At 39.5% G+C, this 27,364-nt stretch overlaps 1 long non-coding RNA gene across 1 annotated transcript; it reads left to right on the top strand.

The window, feature by feature from the left end:
• Positions 1–25,816, top strand: LOC119552722. Its single transcript, XR_005219726.1, has 3 exons — positions 1–86; positions 18,008–18,025; positions 25,686–25,816. It is a non-coding gene; the product is annotated as an uncharacterized LOC119552722 (long non-coding RNA).
• The last annotated feature ends 1,548 nt before the right edge of the window (positions 25,817–27,364 follow it).

Raw genomic sequence — 27,364 nt, 5'->3', positions numbered from 1 at the left:
CGAGAAATGCTGGACACAGAAATAGAATCGAATTGAATTCAATGCAATTCTTCAATTCCATCTGTCGATTCCAAGTGCAACTCAAGGTAGGTATTGCATAATGAAAATATTTATTTTAATCGCTGCATCGCGAGTGCAATTCAAGCGCCAGCTGTTGAGAGACCCTCTTTAACTAATTATATACCCCTGGTATTTCCAGTTACTCGTTAGCTATGCAAAGTTCGTTTATACTGCGATTTTCTGTGAATTTTTCAATCTTTTTTTTTTGCATACATCTGGTAAAATGAACTGGAAATCTATTCAGTAAAGTAATTTATTATTTCAGAGTAATTTGGTTAAGTCTTGAGAGTAAAGTCCAGAACAATAAATTTTAAGTGCTTCAAGTGAAATTTCCTTAATGAACTAAACATTTTCAACTGAAGAGCAAACTTAAAAAAAATTATAGAAGTCATGAAAAATTTGGCATTGGAAATTTTCGAGCGTTTTGTGCTTTGTGCGACGTGCTTTGGCAACTTTTTGTTGTTTTTTTTATATTCTGTTGCTGTTGCTATTGTTGTTAACGGCCTTCGCTAATGAACAGTTATGCAATGTGCAAAAAATAAACCAAAAACAAAAAGCCCAAACAAACACAGAGCAGAGCGGCGAGCAAAAGAGACCGTCAGGCCAGCGAAATGAACTGAACTCCAAGCCAACTTTTTGAAACTGAAGCTAAAAGATAAATAAACATTGTATGCACTCGAGTATCAAGTTGCGACGGCTTAAATACCCTGGCAGAAAGGAATTGAGCTTAAAATATAGCTTAAAAGGACACCACCGCGAATTCTTGAGCATCTCGATAATATTTTTGAAGTATTCAGCAAAAAAGCTTTTCGAAGATGTATGCATTTCAATAAAAGTTATTTTATTTCGGGGGATGAAAATTTGACCGCGGGAATTAAGGTCGCGACAAAAAAATGAAATTAGATCGCGCGGCCTAATTTCTTTTTAGAAAACGAATTTAGGCCGCCGATGAAAATACCGAAACACCATCCTCCAACCTCACCTTTATTTTAGTTGTCACAGCTTTGCATTGTTAGGCCAATAACAGAATTGCGCCTGAAATTTGAATTTCAGTGGGGGATGGAAATTTTACCGCAGGAATTAGGGCCGCTTGGTATTTTTTTCGGCGGTCTTAATTCGTTTTCTAAAATGAATTAAGGCCGCGATACTAAAATGAAATTAGGCCGCGCCGGTCTAATTTAATTTTTTTGCGGAGCCCTATACTTCCTTTATTCTAAAACCCCCCACGTCTAGTAGGGTATTCAAATACGAGACAAACAACAACTATAAAAAGACCGGCTATAGTCAGTCCGTTACAACCGAGTGCTTTGAGCTGAAAACTTGGACTTTGGACCGAGCACGCGAACCTGCCATGATGCGGATTCCACTGCGGATGTGGATGCGGATTTTCGTGTGGACTTTCATGGGGATCTCTTGGGTTTTTCCATCGCTTTTCCGCTGCAAAGATGAGCTGTGGTATAGGAAGAGGATCTGCGAGCAGAAAAAGAAAACCCGCTGAGAAACCCAAACAAATTCCATTACTGATTGTTTGACCCCGTTTCAAGCAGGTGAAACCATAGAAGAGAAGTCTCCTTTCCACCTTTTCCCCTTACTAAATACATACATATGTACATATGTACATATTTGTATGAATGTATAGATATATCAACCCGATTCCACACGCTTTGGCACGCATATTTGGGTTAGGCTTTACGGGCTTAATTCGCCAGGGGCTGATTGATTCGCTGTTGTCTCTGCTAAATATTCGAAACGATTTTGTTTATAATAAAACAAAAGTTGAGACCACCGACTGGCTTAACCTTTAGTACCGCCACTTCAAGCTTTTCATTCATTTCCATGGTTATATCCAGCGATTATTTATGAACTGTTTCTCTTAATTTATTTGGGTTTTATTATATCGGTTTATTTTTGCCCTTGAATCGGTCTTATGGGTACTAGTGCCATATCTAAGGCTTATAATAACATATTACGAATCCCTAAAGATAATTTTATAAGGTTTATCAATATTTTGGATTGTCAATATTATTGATCTAATATAAAATCATATTTCTAGCAAAAAAATTATGTAATTTATTTAGTTTACACAACTAAACCTTTTAAAGTACTAGAAAAACCTCTGAAATTTATAAAGATACGATAATAAAAGCAAATGGAATCAATTAAACCAGAACTTTCAAGTTAAAGACAAAATACATTGGCTTGTGTAATGTGAACCCAAAATATTGTAATTTCCGTATAATTCTGGAATTTTCCAGAGGCCGCTGTGTCTCGTATCGCATTTATGTGGCACTCGAATAAACGTACGTAGATAGATAGCGTCGAGGTTATCCAATATCCAATATCCAATACTCTGCCCCACCCCCACCTGTTTCCACCCATTTTCTTTATTGCGTCGTTTGGTGACAGCAATTACAATCGAAACGGCAAAGCAAACAAACGAGAATCAAAATAAAACCGAAAAATACTGTTTTCATATCGAGAAGATTATTCGAATTTTGGGATCTAAAAACGAGTGGATGGACAGGAGGCAGAAAATGTATGCAGGGGTGGGAAAGAGACGACGGGTTCATTCAACTTGGGGGCTGAAAGAGAAAGAAAATTGTGTTACTCGAAAAACGAACGGTTAAATATAATTTTGAAGTTCAGAACTGTTTGAGAATTCAGATACACCATATAGGTTTTAATATTATTACCTTCAAGGAAATATATTTATTCTTTGTATTACTTCCACTTTTATAGCAAAATTCAGAAATTATTTTGAAAATTTTCCAAACCCAGTCTTATAGTTATGATTTATGGGGATTTTAGGGTTATATTGTCTATGTTGATTTCGTTCGAGCGGCAGGTACAGTACAACCCACCTGGGAAAAAAATTGGAGCATGGAAGAACAAGGAGGAAGAAGGAAACGCAAAGCATAGTGCAAACATAAAAATGGGGAGTACACACACACAAACACAGTTGTTGTGATCAATTTACCATTAAAATTTACAGAGCGAGAGAGAGAGGGTATAACGTACAGTTTACAACAAGAAGAAGCATTTTGTTACGAAAAGAGTGGGGAGCGGAGCAGCCAGCAAAAACAGTGAGAGAGCGCGCTCTCTCTCCCGCCCCCTCGCTGCTTATTACGAAAGTGAGTGCATAAAAACAAACGCGAAAAACTAAGAGTGCGGGAACGATGTGAAAACCGGACCGAAGAGTGCACGAACTTAGGTTCCACAGTTTAATTTCTCCGCCGCTCTCTTAACCTTTTCTCTGCGCCCGCGCACACCGATGTCAAACTGTACCTGTGTGCGCGCCCGTGTTTCCATTCCACTTTGTACCCACCCCCCAACCCCCCGCTGACACAAAATCCCCTCTCTCGAACTGTCTATCTCTTTCTTACTCTCGTGTAAAAATCAAAATAAATCGTAAATAATTTTTTTCGCTCTTCCTTTGTTGCTCTTTTGTCTCTTTCTTTCTACTACGCTTCGTTCGCATGAATGGAATGGTGGGGTGGCGGTGGTGTGTGTGTGTGTATGTCGTTGTGAGAGAGACAGAGGGATGCCACTAGTAGTAGTATTTGAGTATTTTTTCCAATCGCTTCTTCTTCCTCCTTGGCTGCTGAAATCCGATAACCAGTGTGCGAGAGAGACGGAAGAATAACAAACAATTATAAACTATGCGAGTGTGTGTGTGTGTGTGTGTTTAGTGATTGTGGCAGGGGGTGGTGGTGGGGGAATGGGAATTTCACAACATTTGAACGCGGGCAGCGACGCCGACTGCGTGCCAATTTCACTTGCAACCACAACAACAAATCTTCGTTCCCTTTCCCTGCTCAAAATGTACAACGTGTGAGAGAGGGACGCACGACAGACGGAGGGGGAATGGAATGGAATGGAAGACGAACGTGTAAAAGGTCTCGTAACGAAAGGCGAAATAAAAACAAAAACCGAAGGCAAGAAGCAGACGGCGAAACTGATGACGCCGATATTGTTGTTTTTGTTATTGCCAATATACAGTTTTGTTTATAAAAATTATACAATAATTGTAATTTTCTATCTTTTCAGCAAAATAAGTTTTAGAAAATATGTATATGCTTAAATTTAATAAGTTAATAAATGCATTTGAAAATAGTTTCTAAAAATATGTAATTCATTTAATTTTTATTATTATAAGTTTTTTGAACGCAGCTGTATTTTTGTTTCCAGTTTTTCTTTTTTGGTCATAAAGTGCGTGCCGTGCATCATGTCACTTGGGATCAGATATTGAAAATGCCCTCTTTTTCCCTCCACCTTAGAGTTTCGGTTGTTGGGAAATCCATTTGGGCAGCTGAAAATCACACATGAGGCAGTTTTTTAAGTATCTCGGTGCGGGGGAAAACTATTTGTTCAGGCACACTTTTCCAGTGATAAATGACGGACTAATTTCCATGGAAAAAGTCCACATTCCTGAGAGAAATTTATTTTCTAGTTTTTTCTTTGACGCATAGATTTGTTTCAATTTACTTTCTCGAATATATTGGGAATTTACGAAATCTCTTCAGACAATACGTAGAAAATAAAATATTTAAATACCTATTTTCGTTATGTACATATGTACATTTGCATTTTTCAGACAATATTTACTCACACTAATTTTAATATTAAAAAAAAGGAACCTTGAAATATTTTTTAATTTAAAAACTACTCATTGAACATTTGAATTTTTCAGACAATATTTACTATTTACTATTTAAAATTAGTTAAAATTAAAAACACGAATCTTCAATTATCTCTTAATTTAAAAACTACTCATAGGATATGCCAAACAACATATTAAAATAAAAGGACCTTTAAGTATATATATTTTTATTAAATGCGAGATCTACCAAAAAACATGAATGAATTAAACAATTTTTTTTTTGGATTTAATATTAAAACAATCCGAATAAACATGTACATACTCTTATCCAAATAAGGTGGTCTTATTATCTTTTGCCCCACAAAAATCTAAGGGCACGGAACTTTTCCAAAGAAACACAAATCCAAAGAGGGAGTCAGTATCCCCAGTTCGGAAGTTCAAATCCGTACGTTAATTCCCTTGATGGATGCCTCAGGTGTGGGACTCAATATAGGATTTAGTATCTGTCGTTGTTGAGAAATCCCCAGAAAAACTGAAGAGCCGCATTGCATCAGCCCAGAAGAAGACTTCAATCAAAATGATAGATAAAGAATCGTGATCGGTTCGACTGAGTGCTTCCGTAGGGAAAACTTCAAAAGGCGGCGGTTCTTAAAAGGGGGGTTTTTCCAAGTGGTAGTGGGAGGTGGGACTAGAGGGTTACTTTTTCCGGCCGCGAGTGCGTACGTGACGCTCTTTGCGTTTGTTTCTGTTTCAGTTTCGGTTTCGGTTTCTTTCCAGTTTCTGTTTCACACGCAGCTCGTTGCATTTATGTACTATACCTTTCTTTTCGGATGCGTGTAAACAAAGCGATAACTCAGCTGTCGACAGGCAGCTTGCCACACTCAAACAGACAGCCCAAGTCCAAGACCAAGTCAAAACTCCACTCAATAAACGCCGACTTCCTACACCGAAAGAAATTTAAAAACAATTTTGAGCTAATACATTTTGTTTCCTTTCATTTCATGTTTAATAATACTCTATGACATATTGTTGTCCAGTACTTTAAATATTCAAAGTTGCATTAGGTGAAAACGCAATTAACTGACAGTTTTACCATACCACAGATATCTAACAGAGAAAATATAAATATTTTGCGACTCTGGTCACACTAATATCATAATTACCTAGTTTGTTTTGAGCTAATACTTCATTTCATGTATAATAATACTCTATGACATATTCTTGTCCAGTACTCTAAATACTCAAAGTTGCATTAAATGAAACCGAAATTTACTGACAGTTGTACCATAAGCGGACAGATATGTAACAAAGAAAAGATAAATATTTTGAGTCTCTGGTCACACTAATATCGTAGTTACCTAGTTTGTTTTTGACAGCTTTCTCCTTTTAATTACAATTAAATAAATAAATTATTTGAACATATTTCTAAAGCTTGGTATTTCTAATTAACTAGACTTATAATTATAAATATATTTAATACTCTTTCTTTTCAGTGCATTGAGTTACCCACTCCTGAGTTCCTGAGTTATTATCTGCGGACGTGTGTGCGTGCTGTGGGTTCCACTTCTAGCGTTTCGCTCTAAACGATCGTTTAGTCCCTGAGTTTTCGAGGGACAGGCGACCTGTGAATGCGAAAGAATGAATAAGATTATGGAGATGGAGGTTCGGAGGTGGACATGCTGGCTGGGCAGAGGCAGGGGGAGGTGGCACCGTGTTATGATTGAATTATGGGACCCGACTGATTTATGGGACATTGACTCTGAACTGGCTGGATGGCTTACTTGAACCCGACACGCAGTATGCATATGCCTTGGGGAATAGGCAAAGGGGAGATTGTCTTGTTTACCGGTTAATTATGGTGCACGTAGTATTAAGGTACAGGTAGTTGGGTGCACGATAACTCGGGATCTATAAATGCATTCGTTGTGAAACTTGGTATTGAGTAATAATGATCAAATTACTTAATGCGTACCTAAAAACCGCAAAGATATTAAGATCCGTTGACAAATGGATCTGAATAATTGTGCCACATTTCCATTATGGAATTTCCCAGGCTTTTCAGCAACTCCCCTCCCGCCAGCTGGCGCCCCTCCCACTCAATCTCGGACATTTCCTGCCTGTGCCCACCTGGATGCATCTACTATATAACTCTTGACCACCTGGCCAAGGATTTTATCTTGCTGCCTGCCGTTGGGTTCCAAGACATTCGAACACATCGAACCGAACGTTTGTCTTTGCCACAGGCGAAAGTGGTTTGCCAATTGCCCCCCTGCACCCCCCGTGCCTTTTTGAACCCCCCTTGCACCACGTCTACACCCCTGCCAGCGTCTCAGCTGCAGACACGTCGCAGCCGCAATTTTATGGAGCAAAATTTATGTGCTCAGCATTTGCATAAAACTAATTTTGCCAAAGCGAAAACTAAGACGACAAATGGCTCGCATGGCACTGAAAAAAATTTAATAGTCCTTGGCTAATCAATATCAATAACAATTAAAAAAGTATGTATCGACATAGACAGAAGGCTTAAAAATAATAATTAGAAATAAAATATAGGTTAAACAAAATATTCTTAGAAAAGTGAAGAATAATGTTGTAGGATAAAAAGTAAACTCGAAGTAAATCATTTAAAAATTAGGTTTTAGTTTGGTTTACCCAATAAAATTTTAATATTATTATTATATACAATATTAAAATACTTAGAAAAATCTAAAAAAATAAAATATAATAAAATATTAATATTATTATTAAATATAAGTTTAAATACTTAGAAAAATGTCAAAAACAACGATGAATGTGTAAACATTATCTATTATTATTCTGTACAAAAAAGGTGATGTCAAGAATACGATAGATTAGGTTCCAATCTTTTACTTAAAAATCATACTTATGTGTTTTAATAATCACAACAAATTTAATAAAAAGTCGAAGATATTCCGAATCCTTTTCTATAAATTTTTCCCAGTGTTAACCCCGCTCAACTTACATAACTGTCGCCAGCACACCGGAGTCAGGCAGTCAGATAACGCCTGATCTGTTTGCTTTAGACGATGTCTGTTGTCCCAGCTCCACCCAATTTACCCCCCTCGCCACCTTTTCCTGGCACGGCCATGCCCCTTTTAACCCGCCCCCTTTCTTTTGTGTATTTTTGCGAAAATGGATTAGCGTGGGTTCACACGAGCCGACCAAATGTTTGGCTTTCATAAAATGTGACATGGTTAACCCAACCCCTTATCCCCCATCACCTACCCCTGCTACGCCCACCTTCCGACGCCCCTGTGCTGCCCAGTTTCTCGGCTATTTGTCCACGTTGGCGTGAATAAATATGAAACAAAGTCTGGCGGTCGGAGGAGGCCTGTTTACAAAAGTTCCCGCCAAAAAACGAACACGAAATCTGCAACGTAGCCATGAGTGCGACACTTTTGCCGCTGCACGTGCAACCTCAACAGACCCTCCCTGTCAATCCGATCCCGCCGCCCCTGCCCTGCCTGCGTCTTGGTCTTCGTCTCCTTGGATGTCAAGTTACGGAAAGCGCCAGGGGCGGGGGAAGTGGTCAAGAGGGGGATCGGCAAGTGGCGCTGAAACCCGAAACTTTGGGCCCCCTGGCACCTCTGAAACCCCCTTCCACCCGACGCCCCTGAATCTGAATTTGCGCGCGCAAATTGAAAGCGCCAGACAAATGCAGAGTTGCAACTTTTTGTGGCCCAGACTGAGGATAGAATTGGATTTGCAACAGGAGATTTTGTTTGTTGTTATTTCCCGGGTTTTTTCCTTCATTTTTTTTTGGGCTGGCTTCTCTGCGGCGTTTGTTTGGAAAACTTTGCGAAAAAGCAACACAAACTTTGCTGAGCGTTTCAGCATTTTTCAGGCATAAGTTTGTACAACACAGATTAGATGCAAAATCGGGGGAATCCCCGAAGAATTAGTTTCTAAGAGCGTCATTATTAGGACCTCATGTTAAAATCGCAATTTTATAAAATGAATAAATTACACCATTATTTATTGCAACCTTCAATATAGATTAATTCTCTCATATCATTTGACGACACTCGCTTTTTCGAGGGGCTTCCCCAAAAGCACTTGAACTTATGCTAATCTGCCCACTCCCCTGAAAACCCCCTCAAAATGTCGTTTAGAATATTTATTTATTTTTGATTCGAAGCAGGCGACGTGTTCGAGAACTATAAATTTTGTGGTCTGCTTCGGGTTTTCCCCGCTTTCCCCTTTTATCCCCTTCCTAGACTTCCTACTTGACTTTGACTGCTCCAAAACGATTTGTTACGCATTTCGTGTCAACTATGAATAAAATATGGCCAAAACCACAAAAGCCACCAGACACAAAAAAAACGGCAACATCGAAAGGGAGGACGGGCCAGAAAGGACCCAATAAAGCACATTGAAAAATAATATCGAATAACAAAAACTGAAACAGAAGGAAACTTTTTCAATAGACATTTATCAAAAAACGAGGGAAGAATAATTTACATTTTATTAAAAACTTCTGATATGGGATGTGTTTCGAGGTTGGGGCTTTTTTCGATCGAGGGGTGTGAAAATGTGGTGTAGAATTTTCTATTTATAAAGAGGGATGGGATTTAGGGTATTGAGGAATTGAGGAGAACAGCTAGTGTATCACTTGAAATCGGGAAAGAAAGGTTATTGTTACATCTTAAGACCTGTAAAACTTTTCAAAATGCTGCTATTTTATAATTTAATTTAAAGTGTGTTCCCAAGTCCAAAGTCAATTTTCCGTAGTCGCCTGTTCTGATTTTTATTTTATTTTCTGTGTGCAGTGGCAACTCCACCCTCCCTTTTAAACCCTGCCACCCCATAAATCACGCAACAAAACCCCGAAAAAAACTAGATCGAAACAAAAGTATAAATTTTTAAAATTTGTAAAAACTAAGCTCTCGCTTCTTCCTTTGAAAATGGTCAAAAGGGGGAGGTTTCTGTCACCCAGTCTTATGTGGACACAAAGGCCCACATGTCCGCCCATGAAACATTCCCAAGCCCACTCCCCATTTCCGATTTCCCACAGCCCATTCCATTCTCCTTTCATGCCGGCAGTCGTCAACACGGAGAATGAAAACGCATGGGCACAAAATTTCCGTTTCCGCTTCCCGTTGCTGTCAAAGTGGACAGAGAAGGAAGCCACTACCCAACCATAGCCATATAGCAGCCCCATACCATTCTGCATCCTCTCCAAAGATGCGTAAAATGTTTCGGACCCAACTGACAACGCCAAGAATGAGGAAAAAGAAAAGAAAGGCACGAAGAAAGCACGATAAAAGCAACTAAGATATTTGGAAGATTGTGGACTTTTTGAATACCTGATACTCCGAATACTAGGTCCTAAGAGGTGATATCAAAGGCCTTTAAGATTATGCCCTATTAGAACTGATCAAATTTTTCTAATAATGGGTAATAGATTATAATAGATATAACGATGTTTCGTACGAATATTGTGAAGATAAAACTTTTATTTAAAATAAAAAAAAAGTTTCTGAAGAGGTACAATCTTAACTTACCGGAGTTTTAAAGTAATATCATATATAGGAGTGATTCCTTTCAGAAACAAGTTCAAGAAGGTTGAAAGGTTTTTCCGCGATATCTTTACAGGGTATTAAAAGCCGCGACGAATTTCCCGGGAAGTGAGCGTGCCACCAAGAGCTGGACAAAGGCGGTGGCGCATGCCGCAAACAACGGAGGGTGGGCTTCTGGATTTCTGGTCGGGAGTTTGGGGACAGGCCAAGGGAGCAGCCATTGTGGCGCACGCCATTCAAGTGCGGAAACGGAAGCAGCGAGTGGAGAGGGTAGTAGTGCGGAGGTAGCCACAAGCCAAACACAATAAGCGCTTCATAAACGACATTTTTCACCAGAATGGAAAGCAAACACACTTTCATACCCACAAAATGCGGAGAAAATGGGAGGCACTCACACATGGAGAGCTAGGCTGGGGAAAATGATTCACGCACAGGAATTGGGTCAAGTTTGGCTGTATGCAAGTGTGTGTGTGTGTGTGTGTGTGTGGTGCGTGTTAAACGATTTCGCAGTTTTCCACTTGAGACACAGACAACAAGAGAAAACTGGGGAGAAGCCAGCTGAAGGAGACTGCCTTGTTATCCTTGACGAGGCCAAGAAGCTGCGAGGACACATTTATCCAAGCCAGCGCTCCTCTTCAAAAATCCGACTTTATCCTCCGCATTCCCACTCTGTGCTCTTCAGCCTCTTTTTGTAGAGCCATTGACGCAAGCTGACTGTTTTGTATGCGTGCTCTTTCCATTTAAAGCAGTCTGGCCTCCTTTCTTTCAGCGCCCTTCTCCGCGCTTCTCACTGGATCAAGGGATCGTGCGAACCTTGTGGTGTTTGTGCTGATGACATAGTTAATGGTAAAGAGCCCATGTCTTAGTTTGTCTACTCACTTGATTGCAGTAACTCGGCTGTTTTTAATTATAATACTTAAAGATACCTACAAATTATTTCCTTCAACTACCCCTATACATTAAAAATATGATATTATGTTTGAGGCCTGACTCATCCACACATAAAAATAATCTTTTTTGGGTTATATTTTCGGGTCTACATACTTGCACCCCCAAAATAAATTGTTTATTGAAGTGAATTTAAGAGGAAAATTGCTTTATATTAAATACCCGGGCGAAAAAAGCCAAATTCAATTGAATCACAACTCACAGAAGACGAGCCTTAAGTGCTCAGTGGTTTGGGGCTTGTGAGGAGGAACTAGGGAGTGGGATAGGGATGTCATGAGAATCTCTCGTTCGCCACTTTTCCCAGTTCCTCTGGCTTAAGTGCCTCTGTCACTGTCTTGGTCTTCGATTGCCCCTCGGGGTTTATCCATCCACCCATCCAACCATCCAACCACTCTCCCCATTTCGCATTCGTTCAGAAGCCTTCCATCATTTGCCTTGTTCTATCGCACTCAAACTAATTGCTGTGGCTACAGTCAGTGAAGGGAAATGGAAAAGTCAGAGGGCCGAGGTTGAGCAACTTGTAATTGATAAATGTTCGAAAGTGTTGCTCAATTAACTGGCCACGAGTACAAAAAGTCCTCAGGTGTCAGGAAACTCAAACATGTTCCCTACGGATGGATGGAAAACATTTCTTGACTTGTTAAGGGTTATCCAGACCAAATATAGGTTAAGACCTCTAAACTATCCACATAACTCAAATAAAAACCCATTTTATGAAGTTTTTTTTTACTATTTAAACTAAACCACTCATACCTCTTGAGATGTGATTTCCTTGAAGTTCACAAATCTGTTGTCTTATCTCCGGACCCACAGTTGACTGGTCCCATATCTTTTCCATCTTCCTGATGGTGATTTCGTCGTCGACATCGTCTGCTGCTGCTGAGTAAATATTTTTCAATGCAAATAGAAGATAAACCGAATCGCAGAGTTGCGTCTGCCGCGCGACCTCAACGTCAACTTGTTGAGTTAACCCGGCATCCACTCGAGCCCTCAAATACCTCCGAATACCAAATACCAGATACCATATACAACCACCCCACCTTTCGCCCCATGACGTTGCACTTTTGGCCTTTTTTAGTGGATTGAAAAAGCGGGCGCCGCATAAAAATGTAAACGTAAATCAAGATAATACAATCGCAGCTCTAAAAACAGAATCAAGTGAATGGAGGAGCTAAATGCTGGCCCAGCGAAAAAGAAGGAGATCTTCTATCCCAAACCACAAACCATCATAAAAACGTTTTTATGACGTGCATTTTCAAAGCCCAAGCCAAACAAGAAGTCAACTTTTGTAATCTTTAGGGCAGATAATGTCAAATCCATCCGTCTGAGTTGGCCGAGGAGTATACGTAGAATGTGAAATGGGCATGGGCCCCCGCCCACTTACTACTCACTTGTGATAACCCAATCTTTGGCCCAGTCCGACAAATTGTTTGGGTCATTGAAATTGATTATTGACATTTTCCAATCGTATTTCTCACTTTTTTCTCGCGCTTTGGAGAAGTTTTGATCAATGAATTATCTGCTCCATTGGTTTTGGGACTAAAATTAGTATATTTTTGAATGATGTAATAAACAAAAAAATGTATTTAAAATAGGAAAAGTTTTGATCAATGAATTATCTGCTCCATTTGTTTTGTGATTAAAAGAAGTTTTATTTTTAAATGATGTAATAAAAAAAAATGTATTTAAAAATGGAGAAGTTGTGATCAATGAATTATCTACTCCAATAATTTTGGGATTAAAGGCAGTTTTATTTTTAAATTATGTAAACAATTTTTATGTAAAAAAGTATTTAAAAAAGGACTATCCCAATGCTTTAAAATAAAAAATAATTACTGTTTTACATTTAAAGTTTTATAGTTATTAAAATCGGAATTAAATAATTTTTATTTTTTCTAAGAGTAAAATTATAGGACGGCCTTACTTTTAGAGGGCATAAATTGATTAAACATACTTTAATATGATTTTAAAAAATTTTTATTTCCCAGCTATGACACTTCTTAGAATTTAATCAATATTTTTAAGTTGAGACCATATTTTTAAGATTTTTCGTTGATCTTTTGAAAATCTTATAACTTTGAACTTTATTTGTTGGTGCTGTAGCAGTAAGCTTTTTGACAAGTAAGAATCCTTGTGTGGGTGAGAGAGAAATAGAGCGAACTATCGAATATCGATAGTCCACCGCCATTTTTAGTCGCGTGCGCAGATTTTTTTCGTCAGTAAAGAAAGTTGTGTTTTTTGTAATAATTAGGTTATTATTATAGAGCAAAAGTGGTGAAAAGTGTTAATGCAAGTGCGGGGAACGCGTGGTTTATGGTAGTTTAACTTCACACTCCAAACCTAGCCATTTATACTACTTTTCATTTTTCGCATTTTGGCAGCAAGTTAATGCTCACCAATACCATTGCACTTCCTTTGTGTGTGTGAGTGAAAGAGCAGAACTATCGAAATAACAGTTGTTTCGAAATGATAATACAAGAACACTGTAAAAAGCAACTGGTTATAACTTTGTACAAATGTTATACTAAACTAAAGGTAAAAGAAAATTTAAAAGAACCCATTCCTCAATAGATAATAAATTAAACAATTTTTAAAATCGTGATGCTATGGTATAGTTTTTTATTTCTTATACAAAAATCGAATATAAAATTAAATGAAATAAAATTCAATAAATAAATTATTAGAGGATTAGAATTAGAGAAAAAATAGAATAACAATTTTCCTATTAATAAGAAATGATAAAATTTGGTGACTGTGCTTAGTTACATAATATTTAATGCAACACAAAAAATATTTTTAAGAATATAAACACTTTGTTTTTATATAAAAATCGAATATAAAAATAAATGAAATGAAATTAGATATATACATAATATTTAGGTAGAAGAAAATTAAAATAATAATTTTCCTATTACAAAAATGATTAAATTTTATGCCTGTGCTTAGTTACTTATCTATTAACAACAAATATATAACAACAAATATTTTTAAAAATGTGAACCTTTTACCTTGATTTCTTTAATGTTTATATAATGCAAATAAAACTTATTAAATCCAGCTTTTTTGAGGCAATCTGTCAGCACTAATTGATTTCTGGAAATTTGATAACATATTCAAAGTTTAGTGGTTCCTTTTTTCCTCTTGTATTCCCGACCCTAGATTAAAGTACCCCTCAACCGGAGGCTCTTTAAGCCTGCAACTTTAAGCATTCAACATGTGCACAAAAAGCCGCAGAACAGTCCGCCCATCGAGGATATATGGACGGGGTCGGTCCTTGTGTTTGTGTAAACTTCGCATTCAATTGAAACCAGAGGACAGGATGGGAAAACGCCGGCTACGCAACTTTGTGTGCAATGAATTTTTTAAAGCTCAATTTTAATCAATAGCTTAATGCTTTATTTATAAACAAACAATTTAAGCCCCCTTGCACGCTTTTCAGCCCCTCGAGCAACATGTTCTGCTGTCATAATCAGCGTGGGGGATGTCCTGGTGGAAGGACGAAGGATGGGAGGATGGGAGGCTAGAAGGGGACTTACCTGCTCCCATGTGTGAAACAAAGGCAAGGACACGGCCAACGAAGCAGGCCAGGATCCCAAAAACATTACTCACACTCGCAAAAAACTAAATGATGAACTCTTAAACCCCAAAGCATTATAGATTTGCTAGAAATGGCTAACAGTTTCAGGGAAAACAAATCGTTTAAATGTCAATTAATAAACAGAAAAAACTTATAATTTGAAAGCAAGCCAAGAAAATACTATTAAAAAAACGATTTTGGTGACATTAACAGCCAGGTTTTAAAAGGTTGTAAAATAGAGGTGCAGAAACATCGATGTTTCATCGATGTTTGCCTGCTAAAACATCGGAAAAGCGATGTTTTCTGCACCTCTATTGTAAATGTAAATGTAATTTAACGCTAAATCACATTTTATTAAATTATAAATATTTCTTTAAGTGCCACAACTGAGGAAACTTGCATTGACCATGTAAAACTTTTACCTAATCGGTTGGCATAGGCGCTTCAATAAAATTAGCATAACGAGCCTCGAGTGATCCCCTACTCAAATATAAGACCCCTTCCCAAAGGCCTACGCCCATGGCAGCTGATAGGCTGGAAATGAAACAGAAACGAAAAAGAGCTGCGAAAAAAAAGGAAAATCGGCAAGTGTCAAACTGATTTTCGATGTCCGAGAGGGGAAAATCTTTTGCATTCTGCCAGTTTCTCTGAACGCCGGACAACATTTTCCGACAGTTGAAAGAGCAATGGGGAAGTACGCCACACCAACCCGCACCGCCCCGCCCACATGTGAGGTGCAATGGGAGATGGATGAAGAGAAAGAGAGATAGAGAAAGGGTGAGAAAGTGAGAGGAGAGAGCGGGAAAACTCACTCGCATTCTGTGGGCATTTTCATTAATCGAAAATTTCGCGCCAAAGTTCTCCCTTTGTAAGGAAATGCAGGGAGTTTGGGCTCCCAGTACAGTGGTACTTCAAAAGGTATTTTTTAGACAACGATAATAATGGTATGAACGTAACCCTACCTATTGAATCAAAGAAAATATTATGATAATAGAGTAAAAGTACATACATATATCTATTATAATATCATTGATTTTTAACAAAATGTAATGTAAAGGAGTTTGTTAGACTCTCATTACAGACCCCATTTTTCCTGACAATTTTATAAGAAAAGAAAACTAAATGCACAGCAAAATCCCTTTAAACGATGTATGTGAAACATATTTTAAAACAAATATATATTCTTTGAAAGGTTTTTGTTTATCATTAAGTACATACATATTTCTATTATATCGTTGCTTTCTAACAAAATGTATTGCCTACCTAAAGGAGTTTGTTAGACTCTCATTACAGACCCCATTTTTCCTGACAATTTTATAAGAAAAGAAAACTAAATGCACAGCAAAATCCCTTTAAACGATGTTTGCGAAATATAAATCCAACGTGTTATATTTATTTTAAAGCAAATATACAAGTATATTTATAGTCTCTGAAAGGTTTTTGTTTAACATTTCCTATAACGTAGTTCTTACCCGTACAGTCTGTGAACTCAATCGATATTTATTCTGCTCCCCACTAGGATTTCCCTTTCTCTAGACCAGCTTCTACCATCCCACATCGGCTGTTCGGGTCTCTCTTCGGGACCCACCCATCAGGAACCCACCGCCCCAACGTCCTTTATTCTGTTTGCGGTAGGCATGTAACGCAGCCTCCCCTTTTTTGGTGTTGTTCCTGTGACTGCGATTGTTGTTGTTGTTCCTGAGCGCCGTACACTGAAAATCCCGGACGGGGCCATGTAACTTGTAACCCGTAAACCGCCCCGTGAGGAGTGACCATATAGGGAGGGAGATATAACACGGTTAGGCTGCTCCAGTTGCAGTTTGGGAGGGGTTTGGTGAAGGGAGATAGGTTTTGGTATAGGCCCCGGTACAGTCTGTGCTAATGTAATTAGTCAAACGGTAATTTGTTGTGATTTAAAACGGATGTTTTGGGGGATGTATTTTGGGGACTCCTTGTAACGGCACATGTTCCATGTTCGATTAAAGGATTTTGAACATTTTGCTACATGTTGTTTAAGTAATTTTGGTTATTATTAATTCTACCTTCTAGTTTAAGTTGTCTGTTTTAATTATTTCGATTATAGGACATCTTTTGTTCGCCTTTGAGAGTGTTTTTAGCTCAGAGCATGCCTTTCCTTGCCTGATATCCTGATAGATTTTAAGGTTGTCCTATTTTATTTATTACCTCCCAAACCTAACATTATATTATTAGATGCCTGTCTCAATTATGCGATCCCATTCAAGCACTTCGCCCGCAAAATCCAAGTTGTTCCGGTAGGAGGGATAATTTTATCTATTTCATTACCTATTGATATCTTTTGGCTTGTCGCTTCCTATGCCATCCCATCAGTTTTTAATATTTTCCCAAGCATTTCGATATTCCAGACAGGCCGAAAATCGCGTCATATCGTGCACCTTTTCGAATTCCCACCGCCCATTGAATTCCCAATCAATTTGAACTTATCGATTCCGCAAATATTAACCAGGCATCAAGAAGTCGCACCCAAGTGGATTCGCGTAGCGCCCGAAAGGGATTCATTCATGGGATGGTTGGCCGTTTTGCAGTTTGCGATTCGGGACTCGTGATTCCCAGTTTTCGGGAGGTTGTAATATCGCCACCTTTTCGGTCTCTGGGCGCCGCTGACTTTGAACGCTTATCTTGTAATTATGGCAAGGGATGGGGCGGGGTCCTTGGTACAGATTTTCGAAGGCCTCTCCTTTTCCACTAGAGAAGCGGAGAGAAAAATTGGGATTGGGATTGGGATTGGGGTTGGGGTCTCAGGACCTGTAAAACAGAGAGAGAGCCAGAGAGCTTTCGCGGCGCGCCGAAATGCCAAATGGAATTCGGATGCGAAGGATGGGATGCGAAAGCCTTTTCGACAGCCTCACTGTGAATCGAGTGCAATGCCCTGCTTAAAACGCACACAGATACTCACCCACACACATACATAAAATCGCACACACAGGGGCAGGTCCTGTGCGCCTGTCTTGGTGCCCGTGCTTATAAAGCAATCCCGAAATTTCAACCCCCAGAAAAGCCAAGCGCACATCCAACAACCAAAAAAAGCCAGCCAACGAAGTTCACAGCAAAGTGGGAATGCTGCATAAGGATATGATTATCGAACAGGTTGCTACCCTGGAAATTTCACAGGATATCTAGTTTAGGTCGGAAAACACATTAAAACTTAGTGATACTTAAATATTTATATTTTGCTTGTGTATATTTGAATTAGTATTATTATTTATGACGAGAAAATTAAAGTCTGTTTTTTTTTCTTTTCAGATTACAATTATGTGTCTGGTGAGTTTATCTTCATATTATATTTTGTATTTATATTATTATTATATTACATTACCACACTCTTGATATCTATACTTATATACATCACATTACATCATATGCTTATTGTTTTTTCCTATATCTTCTTATATTACATAAGTTTTCTTGGCTTAGTCTTGATAGAAATGGTAAATGAGCAATATTATTTTAAATTTTTGCGGTGTGATACAATTATAAATTAAAATTCTTGTGATCGATCTATGTATGCATCATATATCTGGCCCGAAGGACCAGAACGCTTAGTCGCCAAACTAAATACAGGGTAGGGAAAGCACCAAAAATTCCAGACAACTAAAAGCTTTCATGAGAAACTAACGAAGGCAAACGGCAGAAGTGGGGGTCTGTGGATGGGGCGTCAGTGGGAGCTGGCAGATGATTAGGGCAGATGTCGTTTTTCGTGAGGGGGTGGCAGAGCATCCCAGAGTTCTATGTTCCCTTACCATATATATATATCCCCTTACCGTTCTGCAGCAGACGTCTTTATGGCCGTCGCCGCTGTTGTTTTCCACGCTCGTTGACGACTGTACTTTGGTCGCCTGTTCCCGCCGGTGGCTCCATCTTACTCCTGGTTTCTGGGAGGACAGGAGGACCCCTGTTCCTCCATTGAGCTGTCCCATTTTTGTGAGCCTGTGAGCCAGTCGTGCCACGCCCCTATATTAATGCCACAGACGACGGGCTCCTCCATAACAATTGATTTCCTTATTTATTCATGCGACACCCACCCGGCTCAACTCACCCGATTCGCATCCTTCGGCTCGTTGACTCCGTCTTAACGGAGTTTTATTGCTTTCGGATTGTCGTCAATAGGTGTACTTGTCTATGAAGTGCAGAGCCTGGGTAGTGGGTGGTGCCAGGTAGTAGGCATAAAGGAGACTTGTTGTCATGGTTGTTAATCCCTCGCCCAGACAAGCTGCCACGGAGTCCTTGGAGTGGACCAAAAACTCCACTTCAGGGTCAATAACATTCTGTTGGATTGTAATTAACAAAAGGAAATAAGTTATTCCATCATTCGAGTGGTCTTCCACTTGAGGCGAAATTGAAAGACTTGTTGAAACAATTTTCGCAGAATTCTCCAGACTTTTGTTTCATTTCCACTGTTCGTCGAAATTATTGAAATCTCTGAAAAGAAAAGCTTGAAACGAACAGGTAAAGTAGTAATCAACAAGGAAAACTTACAAAAATATTTCAACAAATTTTTAAGAACTTGCCAGAGCTCTTTGGCCAAAACTTTGGTTTCTTTTCCATTGTTTCACTTGATGCAAACATAAAAAAAAGGGGAAAAACCTGGGAAAACCCTAGGAAAATCATATTAACAGCAACCGCAAAGAGAAGAAAAAAGGTGGAAGTAGCAAAAAATCCCGTGGCGCCTTTGATGAAAGGGTTAGAAAAAGCAAACAGCAAAAACAAAGAAAGAGTTTTCCAGTTTACCGGGGACAGGGGATGCATTGGGTGGGTAGGTGGGTGTATGGGTTTGTCATGGAGGCTGTAGAGTGAAGGTGGTAATGCTGCTGGTCCTGCGCTGACTGGTAATAACCCGATCCCATTCACGTTGCCACGCTGCAAAAATAGGAAAATGTCAAATGAAGCGAGCGCGTTTTGCATGTCAAAGAGTGAAGGTTGTTGGGTTCGGGGCTTTTATTTAGGGGAGCTTGAGCTTCATAAGAGGTCCTGGATCCTGGAGAGCCTTCAACAGGCACTCGACGCTGTGAGTCTCCGCGGCTGAAGGAGTTTGCATTGACACTTGACTTTAAATTGAGCGAATGTTGTTTTCCGCTCTTCCGAAGAAAGAAAGCGAGCAAAAAATCGTTGCATATTTAGCAGGGCAAGGAAGGAGGCGTCCATAAATGTGAGTTACATACAGGAAGGAAGCAAGGCGGGCGCCACTAAAATTTAATGCAATTTGTTTTTTAAGGATATGCAGCTCTTGACCTGCTCTGCGCGCCCCCCCAGTAACTGAGCAAAGTTTCCTTCCTCACCTTTTTGTTTTCCTGCTGTCTTCTTATTGCTACTTTTTCCCCGTTTTTACCACCCTGAGGACTTAGGGGGCGTGGCACGTGCCGGCCAATATACAAAATGCAGTTTAGGGCTTATGAACTTAAGTTTGATGGGACTTGCACTTGCCAGGATGGCGAGTTGAATCCTTGAGTTGTTTGTGGGTAGGAGAAGAGCGAAGAAAACGGAAATTATTCCAATAGGTAAGTTTACTATTCCTATAAACTTGGTATTATCAAAATCTCAGTATTTAAGATATAACAATCATGCTTGTATAATCCCTACACTTTCATTCCTAAAATCATCTCACCCATTACACTTTTAAACTAATTAATATCTTTAGACATCACATTCCCTTGAAAAACCCCTATCAACCCAATATATAAACAGCAAAGTGCTGTGCCCCCTGAAATTAGTAACCGTTAAATTTCGAAATTCCTTTGAATTTGCCTGCATCTCGAAGAGCAAGACAATTGAGCCGGTCAACGACTCGCGGCTTCCTCCTTGAACTCGGGATCGTTTGGGATGGTATATGGTTTATGGTATATGGTATGCTATGCTGCCACTGATTCACTTCTGATTCCAGCTCAAGTCCCGAGTCAGAGTCGAAGTCAAAGTCCCCAGGTCCCACTGATCACCGACGAATTTTTGTTAATGCGCCGAAAGCGGCGAAACTTTTGTCATGTTTTTTTTCGCCTTGTTTCTTTATTTTTCCTGCTCGCTGCTCTGTGTGTGCCTTAACTGACTAATTTAGTGGCTGGAGTTCAATGTATTCCATAAATTTCGACTAAACGTTCAAGGACAATGCGTATCGAGTGTTTGCGGAGGAGGAGCGTCGGAGGGCAGTATGTTTGTTTGGGAATTATGTTTGGCTTTATAAATGAATTGATTGAGAGGGCAAAAAGAAAAACCGAAGAGGAAACACAACACCGAAAGCGAAAGCAAAAAGAGCATACTGCAAGTCCCATTTTTGGGTTGACATTTTGTGAATACCCTTCAATACGATCGTTGCTTTGAAGATAATAAATAAGTCTTTCGTGTTAATGAAGTTATCTGAAGAGAGGTCTAAGAATTGTCTTTTCTAGAGATTTTTCCGGGTACAATGCACTTGTTTTAGGGTATTACCAAGCGTCATTTCTTTTTCGCTTCGGTTTAGATTGCTACGTTTCCACTTCTCTGATCGTTGACTCTTTATCGAGGGTGAGGAAGATCGTTAAACTCGATGGCAGCGGAAGTCATAACGGTCAATGCTGCATATCGGGGATTAGAAAGGAAGGGGCGAAGAATTGCGGGGCAGAATTAAGAGAGAGAGGAAGCAATTCTCCAGACCAATCCGAAGAATGATTTATGCCTCTTGTGCAGTTTCTGCTTGGGGTCTCTTCGATTCGCTTAGCGCCATGTCTGGGGTGTCGTCTGCGCCCCTTGAAAAGCGAAAAAAGACTGCATTCGACGATCAGTACCCCTCCGTTTCTTCTGGCTTTCTGGTTTCATTGAGCGCTGAGTATCGGCAATCAGTAATTAATGGCTCTGTCAGTTCGCAGTCTTCTCTTCTCGGACCCAGCCCAAGTTCCAAGTCATGAGACCTCAGTCTCCAGTCCCTAGTCCCCAGTCCCCATTCGCAGTGCCCCACAACATGTGTATATAATTTTTGATTCTTTGCATTTTGTCTGCGATCTTCAGTTTGCCATTTTTCCCCCCGATTCTCTTACTCTTCTTCTCCGTCCTCTGTCCGATCAAATGCTGGAATTTCGTTGATAGCGCCGCCAACCGCCAAACATCCTGTTGTTTTTCAGATACCGCCTGAATGTCTGAATGTTGATGGGGTATATCGAACTAGAGATACGATATTAAATTATATCCTAAAATCCAAGGTTCTGGTGTGATGTTATATGTCAAACCGCATTTCTTGAAATGTTTGTATGTCTATCTTTATATAGACCCCACTTCTTTATTCTATTATATCTACATTCTTATTTCAAGAACGGCTTTGAACCTAACCTATAATTTTATGATTGACAAAAACATCAGAACTGTTGATGTGGTATACCAAACTAGAGATTATATCCTTAATCCTTAAATTTATATCCTGAAATCCAAGGTTTTGGTGTGATAATATATGTGGAACCGCACTTCTTGAAATATCTGTATCTCTATCTTTATAAAGACCCTACTTCTTTATTCTATTATATCTACCTCCTTATTTTAAGAAAGGCTTTAATCCAATCCTATAATTTAATGATTGATAAAAACATCAGAAATGTTGATGTGGTATACCGAACTAGAGCTATGATATTAAATTATGTCATAAAACCCAAGGTTCTTGTGTGATATTAAATGTGGAACCGCACTATCCTATAATTTAATGACTGATGGAAACATCTGAAATAATTTGTATGTTTGAAAACTCATAAGATTGCTAGTGATCATAAATCAATAATAAAGAATGGCTTTCGTTCTAGATCGTATAAATCCAATAAATAGATCTGATAAATGAACCATTTGTAAAAAAGTTACCATGAAAGCTTTCCTACTTCTTGGGTAACTTTGAGTCGATCCTTTTCCCGATCGGCTTACTTGTTTGCCTTGCTGTGTTTTTTTTTTACTGCTCGCTCTTGTTGTTGTAGCCTCGATTGTGTCTTTTGGTCTTCGTTTGGCATTTTGCGAACGTCTGCACGTCTGCATATCTGACTTCCGTGGCCGGAGGGGGGTTCCCAGGGGCTGCGAGGGGGAGCCAGGGGGGGCAGACGTTAGAGCATTTGGTTGCTATTTTTAATGTTGACACGTTTGAAGATCGTTGACTCTCGCGCAGACGGTCAATGTCCACTTGGCCACCAGACGGAGCATCAGCTCAGCACCAAGAAATGACAAAGACGAGGGAATTCTGCATTGGAAATGTGAAATATGTGCGCATTTTTTGCCTGCCGGTCTCGGTCTGGCGATGACAGAAGCTGGAGCTCTTTTTTCGGAAGAGCTAGAACTGGATCCCGAAAGGAATCGTGGCTTCAGGAGAATCGTGTGCGAGCATCGAGAACAATGCGAGAGACTGGTTGGGACCCAAAAGTGCAATAGATCTACTATCGATCACGATCGGCATTGACTGAACAAATAGATCAGCAGTAAGCAAATGATGAAGAAGAGCGAAGAGGCTTCTTTCCTTTTGGAAAAGATCACAGAGTTATACTGAGTGAGAGTTGGTTATAGTTTGAATGGGGTTTATCGAGGTCACCAAGTTATCCAAAATGGAACGTAAAAATGTTAAGGCAAATTAAAAGCCAGTTACTACAAAATTGGGGTCACCAATTTCTACCCAAATGAGGAAAGGACATTTGTAGCGGAATGGAGCTTCCGTTTTAATGGGTAAATTTTAAAATTATACCAAAGGATCGGGGTCACCAATTTTTAGATATTAAGCTGATAAGCTTGACTGATTTTCAGAACCAAAAGCACCGATGTGTACATATGTGCTTTTTCTTATTTATAATTTTTTTCTTCGAGCAACGAATGATCGTATAAATTGATCACGATTGCTAAAAGAAGAGTGATCTTCCTGTGACCCCTAGAAAACCCCATCGGCAAGAATAAAGAAGCTCAACTTGAGTTTTCTGCTGAGCCGAAGACGATCATATCGTCACAAACAAACTCTTGATGGCGGCCTGTTCACCGTTGCAAAAATCATGGAGTGTGAAAGAGTTTTTTTTTCTGACACTGATGTGACGGCTTCCTTTTACTTCGAGGAGAGTGCTCCATTTCGCCATGTCAGGATCGGTTCCTCGATCGGCTCAATTAGGCACACTCCATGCAAATCGCTCTTGGTGCCTCTTTCTCCAGGGAATTCACCGCTGTGGATCTCCTTTTCGGCTCTGACAAGTGATACGTTGATCCACGGCGGCTGTCATAAATCTCACCCACCGCCTCGATGGGATTGGATGAGATTGTTCCTGGAAACGGGGAACTCATCTCGGACTGCGGAGAAGCTGGAAAAAAAGTGCAAATCACTTCATTAATGTGCCGCCATCGTTGTCGTTGCTGGCCATTGCAACATTGTTGCCGCAGGGCAGCATTTGGGCGGCTGCCCATCATTTGGCTTAATGGATCCGCCGGCACCCAGCTTCCATCTCGCAGTTTCCCAATTCCAGGTTCCCAGTTCCATAAAGATGCCTGACTCAGCCCCGCCCTGGTCCTCCTTCCTTCATCAGTTGTTGACCCGCAAACAAAAAGGAAAAAGTTCGCCAGGCGCTGGAATTCCTTGAACGATCTTCGTCGTCAATGGGTTAAAACATTTAAAACAGACCGAAAGGAAAATAGAAAGGAAGATCGACCAAGGGATACCTTGTGGATTACATTACATTTTTTTTTCATTAACTATAATATCTTTCTTCTTCGTTGTAAAGGCGAAATCGTTTTATAATATATGTGTGTAATATTTTGGTTTACTAAGGATTTTCGCAAGTGAAAGGGAATGGGTATATTCGATTGGGGATATCTCGTTGTTCTAGTACACATTAATTTATTGGTGAACCCTGTTTGTATACTGTGCATGTGCCGGCAGTTTGCAAAAGCAAGACGAATTCCACACATACTCCTTTAGATACCCTGTAAAACCCAAGGCATGCACAAAAAACGCACACTCATGCCGCGGCGATGTCGCTGTTGTCTTAGCTGTTTTTGTTGTCCCTGCTGCACTGGCCGATGTCGGCACGATATGCTCTTCTGTCTGCAACATTGTTGCATGGGAATGGCGGACTCCTCTGCTCCAGAGAAGTCGCTTTGGGTCGTATCTTCTCGGGTTGGGAGGTGACCACGAGATGCCGGTTGCAAGTCGCTGGAATGCTGCGATTCATTCTGCCACACCAGCGCCGCAGTTTGTCCCCTAATTGAGCGTTCGACAAGAGATAACCGATGGGTGATCCCCGTCTATAAAGATGCAGATATCTCCATCGACTCTTTTGATTCTTCTGAGTGGGAAGATAGGGAGGTTGCCTTGGTTTCCGCACTCCAAACTTTGCAACTATAATTGCGCTCTCGTAATTCTCTCTCAACACTTGAAACGATTATGGCGCATTGTCCATAGAAAGCCAAACGAAAGCTTCCGAAAAAGAAAACTTGAAAATTGTGTTAAGCATTTACACGTGCCGCAACCATAAAAGATTGTCCAACTTTGGGAACCCCTGAAGCGGATGCTCTACAATTGCGGATTTTGATGGGGTTTGTGCTTTGGGCCTTTCCACTTGGCTAACACCTGAGAGGTAAAACAGGTGTGTGCAATAATACTTGAACCTTGGGAACATCGATTGAGGCACCATTAATCATCGAACATTATACTACTTATAAAGAATGTCCTAGTTTTTGGCAGAAGACCAATCGTTAGCAAGAACGGTTTGACTTCAAAACTCTAAAAAAAACCAAATTGGTTTATAGTTTGAAACCGCATACTAAGACTAAAATGGTATAATAGTCAACCCCAAATTTGATTTAAAACGAGCTCTTATTATAAGGTACATGGCTTTATGAAGTAAAAAAAATTAAGTCAAACCATTACGGACTCTATTCCTCCTCTATCGAACCAGAAACACCCCCACATCAATGAACTCTGATAGCGCCTCACTTTATCGCGATCCCATAATTATAGGGCATACCAAAGACCCCGATGGATTCTTCAATGGCGGAGAATGTTGGAGAAGGGGCACATCGCTTCGAGCTCTGGCTGTTGTGTAAATTGAACAAACGAAACATTTCGAGCGGCGCACGAAATAAATCTCAAGACCCACACAACAACAGCAAGCTCGTAAACAAACAACAGCAGCAACAACAACAAGTGACAAGCACAACAAACAACAATGAGTAAACAACGCAAGTCGGGTAAAAAAAAATGAGCAGAAAAGAAAACGAAACGTATAAAAAATGAAGGAGAAACAAATAATAAAAATTTCATGATTACTACGGGCCAAATGAAAAGGTGTCATTGCAGGTGAGAAACGAGAGCACACGCGTATGCCACTTTGGGAGTCGAAGTCCAACCCATGGTTTTTATACCCACATATGTACACTCAGAAAAAACTAAGTATTTCGTGCTTGAATCAAGTATTTTCGGTGTCAAAGCTTCGCCAAGCATGGAAAATACAGAACTAGAATACCAAATGCACCTTTCAAGCACGAATTTTTAAGACCGATAATACTAGGTTTCAGAACCTTTCGGTATAAAATCAAGTATGAATAATTCTTAATTCTAGTCATATTTGTACTAAAATCAAGAACAATTTTATTATAAAGTAAGAAAGTTGAGGGCATAGTTTAAGGATGAATAATTCTTGTATAAATATACATATATTGGAATTTTAAATTGGGTTTTAATTATATGTTAGTAAGATAAAGAGGTATTAGAAACTGAAATAAAAGACATATATCTAAATAATATTAATATTTTAAGATTACTTACTCACGGACATTAATGCTGTGTAATTCTGAATAAACAGCTGGGAATTATTAGATATTTAAGTCCAAATTTGCTCAATGTTAGAACTTTTTCAGCACGAACGTTCTTAAATGGCAAGCATGAAATCGTTCTTAAATCAAGGGTACATACACTTGATTTTAGCACGGTGTTTTTCCCTGAGTGTACATACTCGTATAAAGAGGTCTGAAGAGGGCGGCGTGTGATTATGACTTACTAGAAACCGAAGAAGTAGTGGTAGTGGTACCTATTCCCTCAGAGAAAAAGGTCTTTGAGTAACTGTTCATGGGTTTTCATCAATGAATTTATGATGGTACCCACACCCCTGTACTTTTTCCGACTTTCGACTTGCCTCGCTCGTAATTTATCAAATTTTCCTGCCCCCCCATTTAATTCATAAATTATGACGGGCGAGGGGCTGGGGAAATGTTGGTCAATTGCTTGTCGGGGACATTTATGGGCATAAATTACTCTTCGAGTTGTAAATTTCTCGAAAATGCTAAATTAAAAGTTATTTATTGTATTTGATTTGCTTTACGTGCCTCGTTTGTGAAATATATGCCAGAAAAGTCTTGGTTCCAATGAGGGCTTTTATAAGAAGGTGGGGGAACAAGTCATTAGGGGGACAATAATGTGACCGGAAGTCCCGTGGAATGGGGATGGTTTTTAATATGGGATAAGAAGGGTTATTGTGCTGAATACTTAAGTTGTGGACTGCAAGTGAATTTCCACTAAAAAAAAAGCGGGTGCTTAATCTTAAGTAAGTGTGATTAAAGTCAAAGCCATTAGCCATGTATTGCCTTAGGGGGCGAGTCAAATCAACTTAAAAGTGTTGCAATCTGCCCTGAATGTCTCTG

Source organism: Drosophila subpulchrella, chromosome 3L, assembly GCF_014743375.2.
Source record: "Drosophila subpulchrella strain 33 F10 #4 breed RU33 chromosome 3L, RU_Dsub_v1.1 Primary Assembly, whole genome shotgun sequence".
In the NCBI taxonomy this organism is placed as follows: domain Eukaryota; kingdom Metazoa; phylum Arthropoda; class Insecta; order Diptera; family Drosophilidae; genus Drosophila; species Drosophila subpulchrella.
Note: the sequence above shows the minus strand (reverse complement) of the source record. Positions and strands in the feature narration are given on the sequence as shown.